General features: G+C 40.9%; 1 protein-coding gene across 2 annotated transcripts in view; it reads left to right on the top strand.

The window, feature by feature from the left end:
* The window catches only part of LOC121863482 (insulin-like growth factor-binding protein complex acid labile subunit), an 88477-nt gene that overhangs the window by 42929 nt on the left and 18536 nt on the right, over positions 1-27012 (top strand). The window contains exon 2 of one of the 2 annotated variants that reach the window (XM_042362156.1): positions 16606-16753. The exons of the other annotated variant lie outside the window; for it this stretch is intronic. The gene's annotated coding sequence lies outside the window, so the exon portion shown is untranslated. The remainder of the gene's footprint in view (positions 1-16605; positions 16754-27012) is intronic. 2 annotated transcript variants of the gene reach the window in all.

The raw sequence follows: 27012 nt of genomic DNA on the forward strand, positions 1-27012 counted from the left end.
GTTGCATATGGTTAGATATTTGTGGTGGTGGTTGTTGTTGTTGTTATTGTTGTGTTCAGTACGATACTTGCTAGTGGTGACTGTCGCTGCGGCTACCCACTCTTCTTACTTTTGTTGGTGTTTCTCTTCCCTTTGATTTCATTGCTTTAAAGGGAAAAGGGTAAAAGAAAAATAAACAAGAACATAATACATCATTTTCTTTTTAAAACGTCCTCACATGTGGCGAGAGAAAGTGGTGTGTTATTATTGCATCTCTGCTCCTACCACAGCTGCCGCCACACCACCAAGACTCCAAATCTGCTGACGATGTTCTTCTTCTTCTTCAGTAGTCGTTGCCGATGCTTCTGTTTTACCTCCGCCCACTGCCTGTGTTAGTCCTCTCAGCTCTTCTGTTGTTGTTGTTGTTGTTCCAAACTCCATGTCATGTTGTTTCTGTTTCCTGTTGTTGATGTTTGTTCATCACCGTTGTAACTCACTATTTTTCTGTTGTTTACTATTCTTGTTAATGGTGTTATATTTTAGTCCTTTTATTGTTGCTATCGTTTCTTGCTGTTGTTGATGATATCTTTTAGTACTTTACTGTTGTTCTTGCTGGTCCCGTTACCGATATAATTGTTTTGTCCTTAATTGTTGCTTACCCATCTGTTCCTGATGCTACTTATAGTCTTTGCTGCTGCTGCATTATGATCTAAGTTAAGAGTACTGTACATGTTAGAAGTTCTTTGGGGTGTTGATACTCGATAAATGCAGTATATAACATCAACACCAACATGCCAACGACGCCAAGCTTTAAAAAGAAGAAGAAGAAGAAGAAGAAGAAGAAGAAGAAGAAGAAGAAGAAATGAAAGCACCAAGAATACACTGTCAGCAAGGGTGACTTCGAAACAGAATGACGCAAGGAGAGTTCCAGGGAGGAGAGAGAAAGAGTGAGAAAGCGAGAGTGACGGGGAAATTGTATTAGAGATGAGGGTATATATATATGTGCAGGAATTAGCGGATTTAGAGACATATAGGGCACGGTGTAGGGGTAGGGAGAGGGAGAGAAGAGAGGGAGAGTAGAGAGGGAGAGTAGAGAAGGACAGTACGAGGAAGGAAACTACCGTGAAAAAAAATATATACAGGGACTGAGATTACGTGAGTGTGAATGGTGAGTGGATAGGAGGAAAGGAGAAACAGAAAGTGGAACAAGAGATGACTAGGTGGATGAAATAGTGGATTATAAAGTAGGGGACGATGGATATTTAGGGGGTTAAATAGATAACGAAAGTATTTATGGGAGGACAGATGGCATGTAGGTGGACAGAAGTGGAAAGGATAGACATTGGGTTAGACCGTTAGAGCATGAATTACGATAAAGAAAGTGCTTAGTAGAGGAAAGTCTTCATCCAGTGAATAAGGGAATCGGCTTAAAGAGAGTGATCAAGTGTAAGCAGAGTGGCTATAGAGGCTGGTAGGGTCAAGTTAAGCAGAGGCAGAATAACACCGAGTAAGGTAAACAAACATGGCTATACAAAATCAAGAGAATGGAATTAGGGGAAAACAGAGAGCCAAACAATTCGACTTTAGCGAGGGAGAAAAAATAAAAGTGGATAGGGTGGAGGAATAAATAAATGAACTTAAACTGGAGCACATACATGTCCAAGCTGTGAGCACTTGGTCCGAATAGGATTTACAGTAATTTCGAAAGCAGAGTTGCAAAACAGATATACAATGTCTTTTATTATTCATCACATCATTTCTCTGGATCACCACAGGATATGATGTGACTATAATGTTACAATAAAAAAACACTTAAAACAAAGACAATCGAGGTGACATACTGTAAGTGAACCTCATCAAAAGTTTTAAGTCAATCAGGGGTCGTTAGCTTGATTAATAATGATGGACGGACGGACGGACGGACGGACGGACGGACGGACGGACGGGCAGGGGGGTAATCTTCTATGCCTTTAATATTCTAGAGTTGTGTTATAATGATATCCAGAGGTCATATACCCCCATCCACACCTCACACAGTGATGATACAAACTGTAAACATGTTTTAGGACATACAAATAAATAAAAAAAAAACGAAATGATAAAAACAAGTATTTTTCCACTGAAGAGAGTTGCCATAAACTTCCAGGACCAATAACAAATGGTAAATCGATAACGAAATTCCAGTAAAACTAAAAAACGACGTGTACACTGCCAGGTCCTGAATCTGTAGTCTGGTCTTCAGTAAATATTTGTCTACTTGCGTTACACGTTTTTCGATATGTTTTAGTTCCGAAAATTCCCTCTTTTTAGGCAGTATTTATCACGTACTAAGTATATCCTGATACATCCTTTAGTGATTCTAACATTTTAATCAGTAAATTATTGTCACGAAATAGCCACTTATTATTATTATTGTACATTTGATATAAACATTTCCTGCATTAACATTATGAGTCTAGATCCGTATATCATTCGTGTTCCTGATTTATGGTGTTTATCGTTCTGAGTGTTTAGTGTTGCTGGATAACATTAACAGAGATGGAAATGAGCAGACAAGGTTGACGGTAATTGGAAAAGGAAGAAACAATTATTTTTTTATGTATTATAAATATTAACCAAAGCTAAAGAGAGGCATGATGGGTAGAAACAAAATACTTAAATGAATATTTACAGGTATATCAGAGAGGGACAAAGATGGTAAGCACGGGTAGGCGCTGTAAAAAAGAAGCTATCCACACACTGCATCCAACAATATAATACCACGGGCGATGGCTATTGCGATATGCCCACTGGTCTTGCCCCACGCTGGTATATTGCAGTATCCATCGTCCGTGGTGTCATGTTGTTTGACACAGTGTGTGGATAGATACTTTTTTTACCGTGTGTACATAAATACTAAAAATAACTCCTCCCAAAACAAATACGTTATACACCATTTCCCTTTGAGCCAAGGTGAGGTACTTCTTCATATTAAGATGATGTTTCTGGCACTGTCTACTTCAAGAAAGTTTAATCTTTATCACATGAGCCTTAAGCGTTATGCAGCAGACTAAAAATTCCATGTTTCGTCTTCTTTAGTTGTATAGAACAGTATCAACAACACCATGTGAATGGCAGGAGCTACATTTGTCGAACAAGATATATTCATCTTTCATTTGAGCCGTGTTTGATATCTCTACCCTAAATGTATTGCAGAAAACTGAGCTGCTAAACCGGGTAAAAGGAATGACAAGATATGATTCCACTTAGATTAACGAGATGGACGGAAACTCCCGGTTGATGGATTCGACAGGGATTACAATTTGCTTGTTCAGCGGCAACAATATCGTCAACAACGGTAGAGAGAGTTTTGAAGACGAGGCTTAACGTCAAGTCAGAAAGCTGAAATGTGAAGAAGAATATTTAAGTTGAAATTCCAAGCGACATTCATCAAGATCATTACTGTCTATACCTGGTAAGGAGAAAATCTGATCGTACATGGACACTCAACAGGACGTCTACACACTCACCCGCGTCCTCAACAACGTCTCAATTATCTCGTTTATTCTGATCGGAAACGAACGACGCCTGACCACACGAGAACTCTCCCTCGTGATGACCAGAAAGTAGTGATGGTGACCTTGGCCCATATTCCATTACCTGATACAGTCATCGATGCCATATATTTTGCATGGTGGCTGCCAGTTATGACCCACTAGTGTAAAATACTGGCACATCTCCTCCTACATTGGACACACTTCTCTTTTTTCCAACTCGGCGATAGTTAGGGGAGGTGCAAATGGCAGTGAGCAATAGATGGTAACGTTACTGACCATGAACCTATATTCTTGATAGGATTGTCAAGCACATTCTGGATAAAAGAGCTCAAGGTACATGGTTTAACAGTATAATAAGATATGAGTGTATGACCTACAATTAACAATTTTCAAGTTAAAGTTGACAAGAAAGATAGGAAGAAGCAAGGAAATAAAACAAAAATCGTGTGACCGCCACCGCTTAGTTAGTTAACAATTAGAAGAGTGGAGTTCTTCAGCCCAGACTCGGAAGGATTAACCAGAGACGATGACCTCACCTCCACCACTGTGTATTGATTTACCTCGACGACAAAAAAGAAGAGTGAAGTCCTCAGCTCAGAATCCAAGATAGACCGGATAGCAATAACTTTGTCACCTGTACATGTCGAACAGGCACACGAGAGAGAGAGAGAGAGAGAGAGAGAGAGAGAGATTGACTTGAGTCCCAGGAAACCCTCGCCACACGTTCAACAATATGTGTCTGTCAAAGCATCAGCTCACTGCCACAGTCTTGGTACCTCGACCCACTTGCTCTTACTGGGACAATGTTAAGTGTCATATTGTTGAGGAAAAGTCAGTTGATCACAATACACCGCGAAGTACGTGTGACGAGTTCTCACTATCGCAACCATGAACCTTTACTCTACGCCCTTGTTACTTGTGTGAGGTGAGGTAAGAATAATGAAGTGAGAGGTGAGGTAAGAATAATGAAGTGAGAGGTGAGGTAAGAATAACTAAGCAAGAAGTGAGGTAAGGCAATAACAGCGATGATTAAAAAGACCAGCGTAAAAAAAATATTTATATACCAAAAGAACCGAAACGAGACGGTAAAAAAATAAAGCCGGTACTGACGGGGCCTCGGCTGGGGTGACCGGCTGAGGAAGAGTCTCCGCCTCGACCGAGTTTGACACAGTAGATAAAACTTGAGTGAAGAACCAAGTAGATACGAGGCCAAGTTTCAATTTTATGAGCTTAGTTTTATTATTTTCGGAGGTGGGGGTGAGGGAAGGGGGTGTTGGATCTGACAAGGGGGGGAGGGGTGGTGGGGGGGGGAGTGGGGTTAGTGGGTGCATGAAGAAAGGGGTGAGAAGGTGGGTGAGGGAGAGGGCAGCAGTGGATGGGTGGATGTGGAGAGGTGTTATTGGTAGAGTGGATGGGGGATAGGGTGGTCAAATCATGGTATTGGTGGGTACAGGGAGAATGTATTACATCTATCCTCTCCCTGGTATTATTGAACTATCCATGACAATTAATAACATAATAAAAAATATTACATTTTCTTCTACCAGTCAACGTAATCTTTCACACAAGATTAATTTCAAACAAAAACAATAATGAAAAAAAAATCACAATTCAAAAACTAATATTTCTAAAACCTGGCCAAAAAAACACATTAAATTCTAACAAGTAAACTCAATAATAATCTGATATATTGATTAATGGGTCATAAATTCAGAAAATATTAACTCGTCTAAACAGTCGCTTTTAAAGATAGATATGAATAATTACCAAAAATTAGGTAATAAATCAGGTAACTATCTAATTATAATAAATAAAAAAATTACTAACGGAGAGTATGTCAGTGTTGCTGTGAGGACCTGGAATGACGCGTTATTAAGGGTGGGAGCTGGGATGAAAGACGCTTCGCTCGAGTGAAGTGACTCCGGCCCTCTGACATGACTAATGTGGGATGATGGCGAGGAGCTGCCTGAGTGGAGAGCAGCGAGGGAGGAGGAGGAGGAGGATGAACGGTGGAAATGAGGAAGGAAGGAAGGAAGGAAGAAAGGAAAGCTAGGGACACATCGATAGAGTCGATAGAGAGAGGAAGAGAGACTAATACAGAAATACAAAGAGAGAGAGAGAGAGAGAGAGAGAGAGAGAGAGAGAGAGAGAGAGAGAGAGAGAGAGAGAGAGAGAGAGAGAGAGAGAGAGAGAGAGAGAGAGAGAGAGAGAGAGAGAGAGAGAGAGAGAGATAACAAGAAAAAGAGAGTGAAACAAGTAACACAACACACGGTAAACAAACACAACAGCCTGGGTAAACACAGCCCAGAAAATCGTATATATAAAGCATCATGCAGCCTTAATGCCCAGACTAAATAGGACTTGAAAGTTGGTAATTCAGGCTACGACTAGTGTAAAAGCTTTCAGTAATTTTGTAAAACGGATGGACGGTACATTTGGGAACTACTAAATAAATGAAGCCCTTTTTTTTTTTTACGGCTGAGACCTAATGATATACATTTGTTGCTCTACTCAGACACGGGATTTAGTTAGCCTCCACACCATAATTTCAGTGCGTTTAATTTAGTTGTGTGTTATGCTGAGAGGATAATGTATTATGTCAGTGATATTATGCATCTGTTCATCTTCATATGTTGCCTGGACACACCTGGCGGATTTTGTTCACACCCCGAGAGTAGTTGTACTTAATGAAACTGTATATACATATATTATACTGAAGGATACCATTATTGAAGGAAAATTTACTCACTATCACATCTTGCTCCCTCTGGCAATAGGAACAAAATCTATATTCAAAGGTAGAGTAGCTCTTGTCCTCCCTCCCAACTGTCACAGTTTCCACTTAGCTCAGACGAGAAATAAACCAAGTTGAAAATATATGAAACAGTGAAATTGATGAAAGCAAATGCAGGGTGATTCGTCAAAACATGGAAAATGGGAGAGAGAGAGAGAGAGAGAGAGAGAGAGAGAGAGAGAGAGAGAGAGAGAGAGAGAGAGAGAGAGAGAGAGAGAGAGAGAGAGAGAGAGAGAGAGAGAGAGAGAGGAATGAAATGCCAAAAGGAAAAAGAATAATAGGGTAAAAATGGGAGCGAAATTGAGTCTGTGAGGGCATGATGAATGCGGGAGGCGAGGAAGTTAAGAAGTGATTTCCGGACCGACTGTGAAATATTGAAATTGTTCGTGATGGCGAGAATTGTGGAGGGGTGTGAGAGGGGGGGAGGGTTGACGGCCAGGCTTTTGTGTGAGGGAGGGAGCGATGGAAGGACAGGTGATGGAGGGGTTGTGAGGGAGAGAGTGATGGGGAGATGTGTTGTGGAGGAGTCATGGAAGGAAAGTAGGAGGGATGTAAGGGAAAGAAAGATGGAGGATTGTAAGGAAAAGAACGATGGAGGGATGTGAGGGAAAGAAAGATGGAGGATTGTGGAGGAAGGAAATATGAAGGGATGGGAGGGAAAGAGAACAGGAAGGAGTATGAGGGGGCATGAGAAAGGATATTTAGATGAGAAAGAACGTTAGAAAAATTGAGAAAGGGAAGAAGGCATGAGGATAATGATGGGGGGAGAGAAGGAAGAAGAAAAGGGATAAAATAAGGAATAAGAAACCCACTAAGAATGAGGAATAGATAAAAAATACAAACAAAAATGTGAAAAATAAGCAAGAGGAATATTTATGTGAGAAATATGGAAATAAATGAACATGAAATTGATAGGCGAGAAGGAAATAGCTGGGGTAAGACACGCGTACGAATAATAAGAAACATGAATGAAGAATATAAAGAGAAAAATGTGTCAGTGAGAAATATGGAAATGTAGAGATGTGGGAGTAAAGAGGAGAGAGAGAGAGAGAGAGAGAGAGAGAGAGAGAGAGAGAGAGAGAGAGAGAGAGAGAGAGAGAGAGAGAGAGAGAGAGAGAGAGAGAGAGAGAGAGAGAGAGAGAGAGAGAGAGAGAGAGAGAGAGAGAGAGAGAGAGAGAGAGAGAGAGAGAGAGAGAGAGAGAGAGAGAGAGAGAGAGAGAGAGAGAGAGAGAGAGAGAGAGAGAGAGAGAGAGAGAGAGAGAGAGAGAGAGAGAGAGAGAGAGAGAGAGAGAGAGAGAGAGAGAGAGAGAGAGAGAGAGAGAGAGAGAGAGAGAGAGAGAGAGAGAGAGAGAGAGAGAGAGAGAGAGAGAGAGAGAGAGAGAGAGAGAGAGAGAGAGAGAGAGAGAGAGAGAGAGAGAGAGAGAGAGAGAGAGAGAGAGAGAGAGAGAGAGAGAGAGAGAGAGAGAGAGAGAGAGAGAGAGAGAGAGAGAGAGAGAGAGAGAGAGAGAGAGAGAGAGAGAGAGAGAGAGAGAGAGAGCGTCACAAGGGAGAAAGTGATGAAGTGAGTAATTTGAGAGAGAGAGAGACAAAGTTGGTGGGGCAAAACAGTGAGTGAGACGTCTTTGTAGGAAAGTGATTAGTAGACAAGGATAAAACGCTTGTGATAAAGAGTTTTGGAAGGGTGGCGTTGGAGGAGTGGTGGTGGAGGGGCTCTGTTGGAGGAGTAGTGATGATGGGGCTGTGTTGGATGAGCTGTGTTGGAGGAATAGTGATGGAGGGGCTGTGATGGAGGAGTAGTGATGGAGGAGTAGTGATGGAGGGGCTGTGATGGAGGAGTAGTGATGGAGGGGCTGTGATGGAGGAGTAGTGATGGAGGGGCTGTGATGGAGGGGTAAGGATGTCATTGGGATTGGATGAAAAAAGGGACATCTTTAATTATTAATGGAAATCAAGTGTGTGTGTGTGTGTGTGTGTGTGTGTGTGTGTGTGTGTGTGTGTGTCCTCTATAACTCACCATCACTCTTGCCATACCTTACCATCACCCTTAAAACCCCCTCACTCACCATCTCACCATAATGCATCACTTCCCAGCGTCACGTTGATCACCACTCACCCTTACCATCCAGTCCTTCACTATCTCCACCATCCTTTACACCCCCACCCCTCCCGTCACCACCTACCACTGCAATCTTCAATCAAGCCTTTATCCCTCCCTCAATTCCCTTAGTCTCTCCCCCCTGCCTCCTTCCATCTCTCCATCCAACCACTTTCCACTCCCACCTTCCAATACCCCTCTACCCTTCCTCTCGTCCCCCTCCCAACCCACTACCACTTTCAACTACTCCTCTACCCTTCCCACATCCTCCCTCCCTTCACCCCACCCACTACCACCTCAAACCACCCCTTTACTTTCCTTCCCGCCCTCCCACTATACACCTCCACCTACCCCTTTGCCCTTCCTCTCGCCACCCCCTAAACCGTTTCCCACCTACAGGCGCCTCGTTTATGAATGGCTGATGAAGTTAGCAGAATTAATCAATGAATCCATTTCCCCGTGTGATTGATTGTGCCGGGCTGAGCAGACGGACGCTCACGTAAATACGGACATTTGCAATTTGTTGTGTCATTATGAATATGTGATGTCTTTAGCTACTACTACTACTACTACTAATAATAATAATAATAATAATAATGATAATAATATAGCGGCATAAATATTAGTAAAAAAAATATATAATTATACTCAAGTTTATGTTATGAAAGAGATATGCAAAGTCGATCATCCACAAAGCGATTAAACACAGTGGGATTACAAACAGATGGGTTTATTCACTGTAGGATTAACCTCGGGTAGGATTAAAGACAGATAACATGAAGGTGGAATGAAAGCGGACAAGTAATGCGCATATTTACATTACGTACACGACTATAACCCATATAACTGGTTGTCCAACACACACACACACACACACACAAACACAAGACATGCAAACGAGTGATATAAGTATTAATATAGTGAAAATCAAGAAAAAATATATACTTTCAAGAATAGAAATGTGTGTGTGTGTGTGTGTGTGTGTGTGTGTGTGTGTGTGTGTGTGTGTGTGTGTGTGTGTGTGTGTTAAACAAACCCAGAAGCCATAGGTTGAAAATATACAATGGATAGAGATTATAACTGTATACGGTATTAGATATAGTTGCTTTGGGAAGTGGTTCATCTAACAAAAGCTTTCAGTATAAAAATAAAAAATAAACTTGGGGTGAATGTACAAGTTAACTCTGACTCTGATAGTGCTTTCGATGGATGGACATCGGCTGGTCTTGTAGCCTTCCGTGTGAGGTAATGTAGGTGTGTTGCTGTTGTGGTGTCCAACAGCAACACCTGGACAATGATCCGAAGGTGACAAGTGTGTGTGTGTGTGTGTGTGTTCCCAATCACATAACATTCCAAGAAGCATGATCAAGTTCTAAAACACCACAAATTCTATATTGTAGACCCAGGTACAGTATGTAAACTAAATTAGTGCGTCCCGGAGAGCTTACGTATAAAGAAAGAATAACTCAAATTAATTATCACTTGCCTCGTACTGATACTGACGGGCTGTACTGCTCTGGTGTGCCTTGTGACCTCCGACGGTCGGTGGGTCATGTAGTGGGTCAGTACACGCTGTCCTCAACTGTAAACACAAAACGATTTTCAGTCATGGAGAACGGAAGTTAGTTTGATTTGTTCAAAGAACTTGTGTACACATAGACTGTGTATACAGTACAGCATCTACAATTATTATACATATATATTTCACCTTATATTTCCTTGCTTTTATCTATGACTGCTACACACAATAAGCGCTTTGATCTGAATAATTAGTCTTGTTTTAATATTGACAGTGTTCAATGATGACGGCCAGCGTATACTCTTAAATGTTTGAATGTTTCTTCAGGAATAAAAATTTTCTCTCTAGTGAAACTGCTTCTATCGCTCCATTATATATATATATATATATATATATATATATATATATATATATATATATATATATATATATATATATATATATATATATATATATATATATATATATATACACGAGTGATGGAGATATGGAAAATTATATAGAAAAGAGAGAACAAAATACAAATATATCTGGGAAAAGTTTCCAAGAATCGGCTATAAGGAAAAATTCTCTTTGAAGTTCGTCTGCAGAGTCTTATGCAAACTCTGACTTTCCGGGACAACCAGGAAAATATAACGTACGATGGAGCTGGTGTGGCGGCCTTTGATCCCGTGGCACCACTAAGACAAGAGTCCATCATTGATGCTAGGCCACGACTGTGACAACATCGGGGTCAAAGTCTCTGACCTCTTGATGCAGTAAGGACGAAGATACTTCTCTTCTTGTAGTCTCCTATACGAAAATTTTTCTTAGGTAATCCGGAAATGAGAGATAATGGAAGTGATCAGAGACAGTTATTAGATTTACTTATTTTCGCACGTACGATAGACTAATAAACAGGTTGATAAAACAAACACACAACGCACACACAACTAAAATAAACAAATGCACGAGTAAACACCAGGACAATGCAGGCAGATACAAACAGAACAAAAAACATACCTAGACGATACACCAACATACAAATACGACAGACACACACACACACACAAACACAACAGTGAAGACATAATCATCCATATAAGCGACACACACACACACACACACACACACACGAAGACAAACACTAAGAAAACATACGCATAGTTATATGCTAAACAGACATAAACACACTCACGTAAACACAAACACCAAAAAGACAAGCACAGAAAAACAAGAAAAGACACAAACACACACCAAATCCCCCCAAGACAAAACGTGACGGAAGTAAATAAAAAAATGAAAAATAGATAAAATAAAAAAAAATAACGCGAGGAAACGGACTCACTTACTAAAATGAATAATATCAACGACGTTCTGGGATCCTTATTGACGTCCCTGATTTAGAAATTTAATTAATGAATTTGGGAGGTTGATTGTGGGAGGGTCTGCGGTTCCCTCTGAAGATGCCTCGCCTCGATGACTCTGACCGCAATTATTGGTTTTCTTGTATTTCTTTTTATTATAGTGTCATTTAGGTGAGTTATAATTATCGTCTTGATTGCGAATAATGTTTAGGTTTGTGTTTTTTCTTGATTGAATTTTCGTTGATTTTTATTCCATTCATCAGTCAGAAAAGTTTTTATCCTTTAATTTCGTTATTAATCTCTCTCTCTCTCTCTCTCTCTCTCTCTCTCTCTCTCTCTCTCTCTCTCCCCTTTTTTCTATTTCTCTTTGTTTGCTTGACTGATTGTTTCTTTCTTTCTTCTTTTCTCTCTTTCTTTATTTGTTTGTTTCATTATTTCAGTCTCCCTCTCTCTCTATGACCTATTTACGTGTTGTCTTACTGCATTTGTTGTGGGTTTGCCCTGTATATGTCCAGTCTCTGAAGAAGCACTAGTCACGCTATCTAGTGTACAGTAAACCATCCATTAACGTGTATGTTGTATTCCTTACTAAAATTCCTCACATATACATCATTCCTCTATATTTTTTCTCCTAAAAAAAAAAGTACAAATAAATAAAAAGCGAAGGAGGCGAATGGAGATAAGCGTGAATAAAGACAGGGAATAGATAATAACTTACACAGGCGGGGATAAATCCTTTAATGATTCCCGTAAACTTTCTCGCTCACTACCAATTATCGAGAGTAAAAACTTAAGCCAGTGTAAAAACTTTTGTTCTACAGCTGTAAATGTGTCACAAGGTGTTTGGAGGGGGAGGGGAGGGGTGTAGAGTAAGGGAGGGAGGGGAGTAGAGGTGGGAGTGGGAGGGGAGTAGAGGTGGGAGGAGGGGTTTGGATGAGGTAGAGGTAGGAATGGAGGAGGGAGTAGAGGCAAGAGTGGAGGGGGGGGTAGAGGTGGGAGTGGAGGGGTTTGGATGGGTAAAGGCAGGAGTGGAGGGGGAGGGGAGTAAAGACTGGGTAGGACGGGGTGTAGAGGCAGCAATGGAGAGGTGGAGGATGGAGTAGAGCGGCTGGAGGAGTGGAGGTAGAGGAGGGAGTGGAGTTTTTATTTACTCCTTTAAAGAGTATATTGCCATTTTGGAACCTAGATATCGAAGCGATTAGGAATATCCTTAAAACTCACCTGGATATTCCTTAAATCCGTAGGTATATATTCCAGTCTGGTGTTAGTGAAGCAAACATACATGTAAATTAACACTGTTGGTTAGGTTAGGTTTTGAATATTCGTTTATAAGAATAAAAGGATCAAAATCAATAGTAATATTATATGAAGATTATAAGACTAAGCGAATAACGTTATATTATATCAAGGTAACCTAACCTAACATAACCTAACCTAACCTAACCTAACCTAACCAAACCAAACTTAACCAAACCAAACCTAACTTAATCTAACATAACCTAATCACGACACGGAACGCCTTAAAGTAACTTGAAACCAATAACTAAAATGATCAAACGTTTATAAATTATACATAATATACACACCTATTTTTTTTTACTATATCATACAAGGTTAAAAAAAATCTACCTTATCGAATAGCAGTTTAGACTTGGGGAAAAAAAAGGCCGGAAATTGGTAGCGGAAATATCACCCATCTTGTGGCATATTTCATCGCGATATCCTGAAGAAAAGACGAGAGAGAGAGAGAGAGTAAAAAAATAGTTGGGGAAGTGTAGAAAATAGAGAAGAGGGGAATGGGAAGGATCAAGGGGTTTTCTGAAAGGAGAGGGAATGGAGAGAAGGGGGAAGGGTAGAGGGGAAACAAAAACTAAAGAAAAAGAAAGAAATACCAACGCGGATGTGGGAGGGGAAAGGAGACGAAGAGGATAAGTCAACAGAGAGAGAGAGAGAGAGAGAGAGAGAGAGAGAGAGAGAGAGAGAGAGAGAGAGAGAGAGAGAGAGAGAGAGAGAGAGAGAGAGAGAGAGAGAGAGAGAGAGAGAGAGAGAGAGAGAGAGAAATATAGATATACGTAAAGGTGAGGAAAGTTTTGTAGAGAAGAGGGAGGAGAGTGGGAGAGAGAGTCAGAAGAAGGGAAAGAGGAACAGAGAGAGAAGAGGGGTGAAACAGAAGGGAAGAAAGGAGGGAGGGAGAGAATCAGACGAAAGGGGAAGGAGGTGGGGAGGGAGATAGGGATGAAGGCAGAAACGGGACAGGGTGGGAGGGAATAAACCAGAAGAAGGGAAGCAAGATAGGTGGGAGGAAAGGAGGGAGGGAGGGAGGGAGGGAGGGAGGGAGGAGGAGGGGGAGGGAATGGAGGGAGGGAGGGAGGGAGGAAGTGAGAGGGAGAAAATTTTGCCGCAGTAAGCTAGAAGGGGGAGAGAAATTGCGGAAGGGGATTTAGGGAGGGGACAGGAGAATTAGGGAGGTAAAACATGGGAGTAAACAACGAGGGAGCAAAGCAGGGAAGAGAGAACGAGGCGGGGGAGAGGGGTGCGAGAGAAGCTGTGGAAGAGGAAACAAAGTAGGGAAGTAAATGAAAGAAGGCGGGAAAGGGAGTGGAGGAGGGGAATTGGAGAGGGGTGGACAAGGGCTGAGGGCTGAGGGGCTGGGGGGGCTGGGGGGGTAGGGCTGGTGGACTGGGAAGGAGCGGGCTGACGTATGGGCCGCTAAATATTGAAGGAGGTGGGAATAACTGATGAAGGGAACCTGCTGACGAGGCGACTCCTGCCAAATAAAGGAAAATTAGAAGCCAAGAGGAAGAGGAAGGAGGGGAAGAAGAAGGGCGAGGAGGAGGAGGAAGAAAACAGAAAACCAAATTAAAGATAGGTGGCAAAGGTGTGTGGGGAGAGTAGATGATATTAGAAAAGTGAAAGATGTCTGTTTTTATCAAATATCCAAAAGTCAATAAACAGTAAAGATCAAGAGATAAAAATAATCAGCCGACAAATTGAAAAAAACAAAACATAACAGAATATATTTGTATATTTATTCGGGGAGAAGAAACGATATTTTCAGAAGATTTGAAGAGAGTTTTAATAACATACTGTGGCGGGGTGAGAATGAGGAAGAGACTGATGAGAGGAAGAAGGTGATGAAAGGAAGAAGAGGAAATCGGAATAACCTGATGACTGTGGAAGGCGCAGGCCGGAAATTGGCAGGTATGAGTGAGGAAATATTCTGATGAAGGGAAGAGGGAGGAAATGTGGGGAGTGGGGCTTGATTATGGTGGTGGTGGGGATGGTGGTGGTGACAGTGGTGAGGGTGGGGGTGGTGGTGGTGACAGTGGGAATGGTAGTGATGACAGTGGGGATGGTGGTGGTGGTGATAGTGGTGAGGGTTGGGATGGTGGTGGTGAGTTTGATAAGAAAGGTGATTGTGGTGAAGGAGAACCATTACTTGTAAAATACTGCTTAAATCGATCTGTTAGACATTATTTCAAGTAATATTTTTGATGTTTTTCACTGCTAGTTTGAGAGAACTCTCGTTATCTTGAATGCGTAAATTCGTTCAGTTATATGATCAAAAATATCAGTAAAAGTCTTTTACCAGAGTTAACATGAATGTTTATCGTCCATTATGGTAAGTAAAGTCCTGGTAATGGCCGTAGTGATAAAGAATAATTCGTGCTGAATTTTAGAGAATGTTGGTAATGAGATAGGTTATTTTATAGGCCTAAAGCACCAGATTTTTACGGCAGCACTTCCACCAACAGTGTAAATAAGAACATTAGCTGTGTGTGGGATGTACTGGGGGCGATGATGTTATAATCCGCTTGGAATAATGTTTGCATTTGTTAATAGAACGCTAAAATGTGAAAATAAATACTTGTTTTTCAAATTTACAACGGGCATGAAGTAAAACTAATCCAGGTCGTGTGACAGTGGTGTAACCTGCTTGTCATGCTGTTGATGGACCACAGATCACCTAGAGGTTTCCCTAACACCTGTCTGTAGCAGGATGTGACGTTCTCAGCTACATCTACGTTAACAAATACTGTACAGGCCTTTTCACCTGTGACGCTGACTCACCCTCGTGTACGTGTCTGGCCATCACCGTCGTCCGCGTATCGTGTGACTGGCTGTTGCGTCATGCAGTTAAATACGTCATGTGTGGCGCAGTTCAGGGTAGGATCAGACACTACAAACAGTTAATTGTGGTGGTGGACTGGTGGTGGTGAGGAGAGCATCGGTGGTAGATTTCGTTATGGTGATATAGTGACTATGATTATGATGGTGATAATAATGGAGATAAATATTTCAAAAGTGGTTGGTGTTGGTGACGATAGTAAGATTACGATGGTTGTGAGCTGGTGGTGGTGGTGGTGGCAACAGCGTCAAGGAAGCTACCCCCACCCCCCATCCCTTCCACTTCCCTCCTCTCCCCTCAATATCTTTCCTCCCACCTCCTCCCCATCCCTCAACTTCCCTCCCCGTTCCTCAAATTCCTCCATCCACCCCCTCCAAACCACCCCATTTCCCTCCCTCCTTCCTTTCCCCTAACTTTCTTCCCTTCCTCTCACCCCCTCACCTCAACTATCACTGCTTTCCTACCCTTCCCCCCTACCCTCCCACTTCAAGCTGCTGGAGAAGAGTCACAAACTATACTCCAACAATGTGTGGAGGCGAACAATAAAAACTCTAAAGGCCACAAGGACAACAAACATTAGTGCAGTTAGAAAGTTTATACTACGCATTAATCCGCTCTCACAGACACACAATTCCAGCTTCGTGCTTTAAGGCATAATTACGCCTATCTTTTGTTGTGTTTGCTTAGAATTTACGTATGAATTCTTGCCTCTGTACTACTTAACGAGGTCCAGCTTGTTAAAAAAAAAAGTTAGCGCTTTACTGATACTAAAGTGTTTTTTTTTAGGTTGATGTTTGTTGTTATAATGATGGTAATGCAGCCTGTGATGATAGTGTTAGTTGTGGTGATAATGAATGGTGTAGTCTGTAATGTTGTTGTGGTGATGGTGATGGTGGTGTAGTCTGTGTTGATGTTGTTGTGATGATAATGATGGTGTAGCCTGGTATTGATGATGTTATTATGGTGATGATAATGTGGTGATGATGGTCGGTGTTGACACTCTTGGTGTATATACTCGCATATATGTGTAATAAGTCATATAATACTACTTTACTTATTTTTAGGTAAAGCATGCAGTCGTTAGGTCAAGTTAGGTTACGTCACACTTATTACGTGAAATAACTGGCTGCATGTATAAATAGCATCCAGGTGTACTGACTGTTGTTCAGTGTTTTAAGAAGCTCCTAAAAGTTAAAAATATTTACAGGAAGAGAAGAATTTGAATCTAATCTTCGTTGGCAGGACACCTTCTCACGCCTAAGATACAAGGCTTACTACCCACTCAAGATGCATTTACGAGTCAAACCCGAGTGTGAGCCGAGAAGGTCCGGGTCACGCCTCCCAGCTCAAGTGAGGTATATCTCGAGCTTTTTATTGAGTGTTTCTTTGTGAGTCAATCCTTGTTTGTGACATCCAGGTGACAATACAGCTCTGAGGGTGACTAACTTTTAATAATCTTGTCGCTTTAGATTCTATTCAATTGTATTTTTGCTTTGTATATAAAGTGTCTGGGATGCGTTACGGTTCACAATTTCACGAAGGAACACACAGTAATCCTGAAGAACATAAGCATGCGTCTCCTGTACAGTAGGTCCAGGTGATGAAGACCTCTGTGCACTATATCGAGAAACTAAAATAAACCGAATCGTATACACACTATGTAAGGACAACTTTATTATCCCGTAAAGCAACAAGAACCTCGCCCTTTGTTGACCTAACCTGAAATATTTGTTGATTATATTATATTCCATCACTTCTGGCAATTCCACATAATAGTCCTTGCTGACTGGAGAAAATATTATGGGTTAAGGGGGTTGAAATAAGCGATCTAAGAGAGAGAGAGAGAGAGAGAGAGAGAGAGAGAGAGAGAGAGAGAGAGAGAGAGAGAGAGAGAGAGAGAGAGAGAGAGAGAGAGAGAGAGAGAGAGAGAGAGAGAGAGAGAGAGAGAGAGAGAGAGAGAGAGACAGAGAGAGAGAGAGAGAGAGAGAGAGAGAGAGAGAGAGAGAGAGAGAGAGAGAGAGAGAGAGAGAGAGAGAGAGAGAGAGAGAGAGAGAGAGAGAGAGAGAGATAACAGGATTTAGATGGTGGCGCCCCCCCCTATGGTAGAAGATATTACAAGGCCACTGTGGAATTCCAACCGAAATGTGATCCAGTGTGAAATCCAATCTTGATTACAATGGCCTAATGTAATTAAAGGGATGAATTGTCTAACGTAAAGTCACACTACGTCACAGATTTCACCTCTCGTGTTATTCCGGTTCAGGTGTGAAATTCTGAAGGTGAGATTAGACTTGTGAAATATGTCTGGGGATATTTTGGTTTATTTCGTCTCAGAGTGAAGCCTTTGTTATGGTTTATTCCTGTATTTTATTATAATTTGTTTTTCTTATATTATTTTCTGTGTTCTTGTTAATATTTCTCCCTAATTTACGCATATACTTCTTCTTCCTCTTATTATTATCATTATTATTATTATTATTATTATTATTACTATTATTATTATTATTATTATTACTATTATTATTATTATTATTATTATTATTATTATTATTATTATTATTATTATTAATATCATTATTATATTAATTTAATTATTATTATTATTGTTATTATTAGTGTTATTATTATTATTATTATTATTATTATTATTATTATTATAATAATTATTAATTTTTCTTTATCTTCTACACATGTTTTATTATTCACTATGGCAGCGTTTTCTTCCTCTGACACATATTTCCACTTTCTTATTATAACTTCTTATTCTTATGAATATACTTAGCTTCTTCCTCTTCTTCATTTCCATCTTATTCTCAAGACGAGGTATATACTTACACGAACGAGATATACTCAACAATATAACACACAGGAGAAAATATACTAAATGTAAGGTAAACATGAGATTGAGTCGGGAATGACATTAATTAAAAGCCACTTGTTAGCGCGAGAGACATACGATTAGATATGATGACAATAGAATGGGATATACACACAATGGATGAGAAATATACAAGTGAGAGAGAAAAAAAAATTGAATAAACATGGAAATAAATCGTGTGGTAAAAATCATAAGCTAAGAAATAAACAGAAAGGTGAGAAACAAATAAACATAGATAAATTATAAATAAATAAATAAATTAATTAATCAGTTAATTAATCAATACATACATGAATCACTTAATTAACAGGTAAGTGAATTAAACATAATTAAACTAACGCATATTAACATGAAGAACAGTGACGATTAATGAACGCTATGTAGAAAAAAATCAAGTGCCAGATAACACACATTATAAACCCTATTTAAATAACCAAACCCAACCTAACGTAACCTAACCTAACCTCAACATTAACTCAAGTGACCTCAATTGCAATAACGTGTACCTCCTATTGCACTTAAATATATTGCAAACTAGAGGACGCTTCCCTATCTGCATTTAATTAACCAATATAATACATAAGAAATATCTACCGGCATATGTCCCTCCAAACTTCGCTGTGGTAGTTATGTTTACCGTTTTAATATAATGTTTGTCTAAGGTAAATTGAACGTAATTTTGTCAAGGGTTCTCTGAGCTGGAAGACAAGCCGGTGCCAAGTGCTGATATGAGTGTTATTACCATGTATATGACGACCAGGGCGAGGAAGGAAGAGGAAATGGTGTATGAGGAAGAGGAGGAGGAGGAGAGGGATGAAGGAAGACAATGATGATGATGAGGAGGAGGAGAAGGAGGAGGGTTAGGAACCGGGTGAATGAGGAAGAATAGGAGGAGATGCCGAATGAAGAAGAGGAATCGAATGAAGGAGGGGTAGGAGGAAGAAGAGGAGTGGGATGGAGGGGGAGGCAGAGGGGGAGGAGAAGGAGCAGGATGAAGGAGGAGACGGGGAAGGTGGATCATGACATGCAGTGGTTGGAGGTAAGGGAGAAGAAGATGGTAGAGGAGGAGAAAAATCAGAAGGAAAAGATAAGGAGACGCAAGACGAAGAAAAGAAGAGAAGTAAAAGAAGGAAGAACAATAACGGAAGGACGAAGAGAAACTGGAGGAATAAGAAAAATAAGAAGATGGAAAAATAACAGACCGGAGAAACATTACAAAGCCGGAAACTAAAAGGAAAAATACAAGAAGAAGAAGAAGAAGAAGAAGAAGAAGAAGAAGAAGAAGAAGAAGAAGAAGAAGAAGAAGAAGAAGAAGAAGAAGAAGAAGAAGAAGAAGAAGAAGAAGAAGAAGAAAGAACGATAGATGAAAAGAATGGGAAGCAATAAGAAAGATGAAGAAGGAGAAGGAGGAGGGAATCAGATAAAGGAGAAAGGGAGAATGTAAGAACGAGGAAGAAAAGAGGAAATTATAAGAAAGAAACACAAGGAAAAAAGAGAGAAGAAACAAAATTCGAGGAAGAAGTGAAAGGCTAAAAGAGAAGGAAAATGTGAAAAATGAGCTAAAGATGAATATAATAAAGAGAAAGGGAAGGAAAATAGATGAATAAAAGTAAGATAAATAAGGAATAGAAAAACAAAGATGGGATTAAGGGTGAGGAATCAGAGGGGAGACAAGAGTGAGGAACAAAACTAGAGAAGGACAGAAAATTGTAGAAACGAGAAAAACTGAAGGCAAAACAAGATGTTGATGATGATAACGAGAGAGAGAGAGAGAGAGAGAGAGAGAGAGAGAGAGAGAGAGAGAGAGAGAGAGAGAGAGAGAGAGAGAGAGAGAGAAACCACACTGACACAAGCAGGACTCATAACAGACACAAAGGCAACAACAACACGCCTTCTCTCCATCTCCTCCTCCCGCCTCAAACATAAAATACAACATATCTACCCCCGGGGCTGAACTCTTCCCCCTCCCCCCTTCCCCGATAGCTGAGGGAGGGAGAGTGTTGGAGTTTGGAGGAGAAGGTTGGGGAAGAGTCGTTTTTGAAGGGGAGGTAAGAGAGAGAGAGAGCGAGGATGGACTCGTAAAGGATGAAGGGGAGGAGTAGAGGAGGAGGAGGAGGGAGAGAAGAGGAGGGTTGAAGAGAGAGGAGGAGGGAGGGTAAAAGGAGGGAGGGGAGGGAGAGAAGAGGAGGGCTGAGGAGGAAATATGGAGTCTACACGGTTGGAGGAGAGATGGTTAGTGGTTCCTGGGGAGATAATTTGTGGGAAGGGGAGGACTGCCTGGAGAGAGGGAAAATATTTTGAGGAGTACCAAATTGGAGGAAGGAGGCTATTTGGAGGAACGGGAAGCTGTGCCACCACCGGGAGGAGGAGGAGGAGGAGCGGAGGAGGAGGAGGAGGAGGAGGGGAGGAGGAAGAAGAGGCTCTCAAACAACATATGGAGTTCATGTTGTTTTGGAACTTTATTTTTCCTCTGTTTGTCTGTCTGTTTCTCTACTGTCCGTTTCCCTGTCGATCTATTTCTCTGTGCTCCCATCTTAGTTCTCTCTCTCTCTCTCTCTCGTCTGAACATCTCACACACACACACACACACACATAATTACCGTAAACACAACATCCACACCTCACATGCACTGAACGTCCATTATCAATAAAAGATTTAACACAGCCAACCCGTAGAACCAAAACTGCATACCAATCAATATCTCACTTTGTCTTCTTCCTCGACTAAACCATGAGCTGTTTGCCATCTCAAGTAGGATAATAAAAATTTCTATTGCCTGGGTTTTCATCAGAAGGAAATGACACGAGAAGGGATTGGGAGTTTGTTTAAGCTTTATTTCTGTAGATTTCAACTCAATTATTTTTTTAGTTATGTGTAAAATCAATTAATTTTCTGACACACACACACACACACACACATGGTCTCCAAGGCAACGCAACTCATATCAGAATAATTGACAAACTCACAGTAAGTAAACAGGTTTCTAAAAAGATCTGAGTTTATTACATATAATTAATTACTTTCAAGATTAAATATTTTTAATTGGATCTAAATATCCCTCGTTTTCAAGATATATTGCGATTAAACTCGTATTAATTTTAACAGATTGATCAGATATATATAATTCGTATGCGTTCATGAATCATTATATAACATCAAAAAAATATAAAAATGACGATAATAAATAAACATGAACTGGTTATAATATTTCCTAATGTTATATTTTGCTTGTTATGAGAATGTTGCAATATATAGTTAATGTAAATATCACTGAACGTTCTCATGATAATGTTACAATTTAATAAGTCGGTGAGAATGAAGTGCATTACTCATATCTCCCTTAAAACAACCAAACAAACAAACAAATAACTATCAAAGGACAAAAACAGATAAATACGAAACACAAGAAAAACACAGAATAACATCAGAGCTACGTCATCTCTTCCTCTTTCTATCTACCATTATCACACTCTTATTACCTCCACTCTTCTCTCCCTTTTTTTTTTCCCTCTCCTCTTTCTCTACCATTATCACACCCTATCCCCTTCTTCTCCCTTTTTGTTTTCCCTCCCCTCTCTCTCCCCTTCTCTCTTCTTTCTCTACCATTACCACACTCATACTACCCCCCACTCCTCTCTCCTTCTGTTTTCCCTCTCCTCACTCTCCCCCTCTCTCTCTATCTTCTCTTTCTTCCTCCACCACATTGCCCTCTCATTTTTACGGCCTCATTGTCCTTCAGGATAACATAGGAAAATTTTTCCCCGTGGCGAGATTGAGGCTGTTTACTGTGTGTCTCTCTGCTACCATTCCCGATATGCTGTCCCTCCTGTGTACGTGTGGGGGAGGACGTTGAGGGGAGGGAAGGGGGAGGAAGGAAGGGGGGGATGATGGGAGGAGGGGTGAGGATGATGGGAGTGGAGGGATGGAGGATGATGGGAGGAGGGGAGAGAGGAGAATGATGGGAGGAGGGGGGAGAATGATGGGAGGTGAGGGATGGAGGATGATGAGAGGAGGAAGGTGAAGGAAGGTGTGAAGAGAGAGAGAGAGAGAGAGAGAGAGAGAGAGAGAGAGAGAGAGAGAGAGAGAGAGAGTTTATAGATGGGAGCAAGAATTTATAGCAGATAAACTGGTGGCGTGGGGGAGGGTGAGAGGGGTGTGGACACTGGGGCGAGGATGAGAGGAGGGGACGTGGAGTGGACAAAAAGAGAAAGAGAGAGAGAGAGCGAGAAGGACGGGAATAGAAGAGGGGAGAAAGGGTGGGGTGAGATGGTGTGGAAATTCGAGAGGAGAGGAGGGTTGGGGTGAGGGAATGCATAAACAGAAGTGAAGAAATGGGAGAGATAGAAAATAGGTGAAAAATAGAAAGGTAAAAATAAAGAATAAATAAAAAGGGAGAAAAAGAAAGAAAGAGAGAGCTTTGTGTGGTGGATCAGCAGTAAACAGGACCGGCAGCAATGGGCCCAAATCTCAATAGCGGATTTCCCAGCGAGGTGTGTGTGTAAATCTGGTGGCCCCGATCGGATCAAACAATGAAGGTGCTGTTGTGTCTACAGAATACTGGTGTGTAGGGCCTGCAGCTCTCGGTGGGGATGTAAGGATAGGGTAGTGCAGGTTTAGGATGGCGAGATATTATGGAAGAGAATGGGGGATAGAGATATATGATAAGGAAGAATAAGGAGACTGAAAGCGAAATAGCTGATGTTTATAATGTAAAATTCCCTTCAGCAGTGGACAGCTTCTATGCGCGCGTCACTGAAAACTGCGGGAGGGGGGGAGGGGGGGAGTGAGGAAACGCCAGGCGCTATTGACTACGTGTGCTGGCAATCGTCTTTACGGTGCGGCGATCAAGAGGAGGTAGATAAGAAGGGAAATCTGTAATGAAAGACCCCAGGAATGTGAGTTAATGAGAGATAAACCCAGAGGTGACGATGGCGCAGAAGAGGTGGACGAAGGTAAACAAATATAATGAATGTCCCGAGTTATAGGGAAGAGGAGGAGGAGGAGGAGGAGGAACCGTATAAGGGCGAGGAGTAGGGGAAGCTACAAAAAATAAAATAGAAGGGTGAGGTCTCTGGATGTATGGACCAAATAAGGAGGCTACTGTGGAAAATAATCGAAGGTTAAATATTGAGGATGGAGACTCGAGTGGTAAAAGTTATAGTATAATTTTGAAACAAAGGAGGTGGAAATCAGAGAGGATGGTCAAGTACTGGGTGAGAGTTAGAGAGGAAGATATAAAAGGCAGGAAGTGAAGGTCAGGGACTTAGATAAAGTCAGACGGGAAGGTCGAGGGGACAAGACAGATTGGTGGTGTGTCGAAAAGTTAAAGGCGAGGAGGTTAAGTACTGAGGAGCGACCAGTTTGAGAATCAGGAGCCAAGAACTCAACTTTGAGGTGTGAGATGACGTGAGCATATTGACAACAAGCCTGCCGCCCCAACCCTCCACTAAATGGCAGATTCAACCTGATTGGGTGTGTAATGGTCTTACAACCTGTCGAGCTGGCTGAGTGTGAGAAGATGAGAAGAAAAGGAGGGAAATGGTAAGGAGAAGAAGAGAAGGAAGAAGAGATTTTAAGAGAATGAGAGCGGATGATCTTGATGTAGAGGGAAGTGAAAGGAGGGGGAAGGGTGGAGAAAGGGAAGGCGGGATGATTGTACCTTCAGAGATCAGCTAGAAGGGTAAACTTGCCTCGTTATGGGCCCTTGGGATAACTCGCCCTGCACAAAGCCGGCAGTCTTAATCCAACCTAGTTTCACCTTTCATTAATCTTTTTTTTTTCTTTTTCCACCTAACTTTACCTCCTTCCGGAAACCCAAAAATACTTGTTACCTCCCGTCATCTCCTTCATCCTCCTTCTGGTCAGGAAAAAACTCGTCTTCACTTTTGTAAGGAAAGATAAGTTAACAAAAAGGAGAACTACCTACCAAGAGGGCAGTAAAGAAGGTTTTCCCCCAACACTACTACCCCCCAACACCCTCTTCCCCCAACACCACTACCCCAACACCCCCTGCCCCACACCATTATCCTAACACCCTCCCCCACACCACGACCCCCCCAACACCCTCTCCCCAACGCACTGTGAACATGTCGAGGTCCGGCACCTAAAGCAGCCAGGTATTGATTTGACCACGTCCTCCATCGGGTGGTTGTGGTGTATCCTCATCGACGTGCTCCTACTGCTAACACAAGGTGACACTTGGGGTCAGCCAGCCCACGAGGCACCGAGGGAGGGCAAACGGAACGGAGGAAGGAATAGGTGAACGGGAAAGTGGATGGAGTAAAGCAAGAGAAAAGGAGAAAATAGAAGAAAATGATATAACGAGATAGGTCAAAAGAAAAAAAGGGAGAATGACACACACAGGAACATTGTGCAAGAAAAGAATGACACAGAATGAAGAGAACGATAGGTTGAGGAACAAATGAAATAGATAGACAGAAGGACGAAACAGTGAGAAATAACTTTAGGGTATGGACAGAAGAGGACCGGGGAAACTGGGTCGCTCTGTGATGGAGGATAAGAGGGATGTTCCTGACTATGTATATATATATATATATATATATATATATATATATATATATATATATATATATATATATATATATATATATATATATATATATATATATATATATATATATATATATATATATATATATATATATATATATATATATATATATATATATATATATATATATATATATATATATATATATAATATTAATAATAATTGAGCTAAACCTCTTATCTGGAGTGAAACAAAAACCTCCAATTTGAAAGGACCAATCGGAGTTATATATTTCAATCTTTGTTTGTGTATGTATGTATGTATGTATGTATGTATTCGTGTGAGTGTGTCTGTGTATGGTTATTTGAACGGTAAGTAAGAGCTGGTATTGGCTTTCAGGAAACAGGGGAAAAAGGAAGAGAAAAAAAGGGAGGTATCGCACAGTGGAAAAGGCAAGGGGGGAGAGAGAGAGAGAGAGAGAGAGAGAGAGAGAGAGAGAGAGAGAGAGAGAGAGAGAGAGAGAGAGAGAGAGAGAGAGAGAGAGAGAGAGAGCTTGGACTACCAATAAAAGTGAACAATGATAAAAGCAGACTAATTCCGATTGGTCCTTTTAAATTGGCGGTTTTTGCTTCACTCCAGATAAGAGGTTTAGCTCAATTATTATATAAACAAAAACAATGACACAATCAGCTCCAGGGAACTATTTTGCATACACATCTAAAAGTGCAGCACGGTGCTGTTCGAGCCATTACTTGATAGTGTGCTTGGTATTTATCATAAATATTCATATGAAAATTTTTGGCTTTATTTAAACACACACACACACACACATATATATATATATACACACACACACACACACACACACACACACACACACACACACACACACACACACACACACAAACTACAGACATTCATTTACACATAAACAAACACATATGTAGTGACTGATCGAAGCATTAGTATTGTGAAGCTGCTCCAATAATTTTCGCAACTCGTATTCCTTTTCACGAGGAACATTCACATAAAAACATCATTCACAGTTCTCTTACAAGGTATGAAATCAAACTTGTAAAATGATTCTGAAGTAAAACGCTTCTTAACGGGAGAGTAGGATGATTTTTCCCTATGAATGCATGAAGGTAGTAATTTATTTTCGTGTGAATACTGAAGAGCTTGGTAGGGTGAGAATATGGTAAGGATTGTGTGTGTGTGTGTGTGTGTGTGTGTGTGTGTGTGTGTGTGTGTGTGTGTGTGTGTGTGTGTGTGTGTGTGTGTCTTACCTCCCCCGGGATGGACGTCCTGCCAGTCCTCAGCAAAATGATTCCCAGAAAAGTATTTCCCCAAGAAAGAGAGCTCGAATTGCGGCTTCGGGGAAGAAAAGTCTAAGAAAACTGCAAGCACCAGCGATGGTGATTTTACAATTCGACGCGTGGCTCTCTGTCTACTGGCACATTTATTGTGAGGATCAATGGTGTCTGTTGTACCTTCAGTATTAGAGAGTTTTAGCTGTGTTAACTTGCCTCCGATCTATTCACCTTAGATTAAATTTAGGGAAATGAAATCAGGGGAGTCGTGTGTACAGTATATGTATTTATACTTTCCCTTCCTTCTCTTCTTTTCAATTTTCGTGTTTATGGGCATTACCACGATTACTTTATTTTTCCCTCCCTCCCTCCCTTCATATATACAACATATATATAAACAACGGAGACGAAGAAAACCGTAACTGCAGAATATACTCCAAAGGAAACTTGATTTTTCTCTATTTTATGGAGATTGTCGCGCGAACTTTATGAAGCAAATTTAAATGTAATATTACTGAAGGATGGCCAGAGATATCTCAAGGTTATGATTTATAGGGTGAATGTAATGGCGGTATCTGAGGACGGAATTCTCAGAGAAAATTCTAATATTTCGTTTAGAACTCGTTCCAAAGAAGAAGGGGATTCGATTATTGAACCCACATAAAAGATTCGAAAAGGGAATTAAGTTAACAGAATGAATTCGTATCGGATTATAGTATAAAGGCATCATAGGGAGATTTTATTGAAAACTCTAGGGATGAATATCGTGGGGTTTACTTTATTTAACATATACGGGTAAAACGCCTTTGTAGAGAGGTTTCTTACATAAAGGATATAGATGATCCAGTTTCAGTGGACTATCGTGAATACAAACCAGGTTGTATGTACAGCATTTCTAAGAATTACACAATTAA

This window comes from Homarus americanus, unplaced genomic scaffold (genome assembly GCF_018991925.1).
Source record: "Homarus americanus isolate GMGI-L3 unplaced genomic scaffold, GMGI_Hamer_2.0 scaffold47177, whole genome shotgun sequence".
In the NCBI taxonomy this organism is placed as follows: domain Eukaryota; kingdom Metazoa; phylum Arthropoda; class Malacostraca; order Decapoda; family Nephropidae; genus Homarus; species Homarus americanus.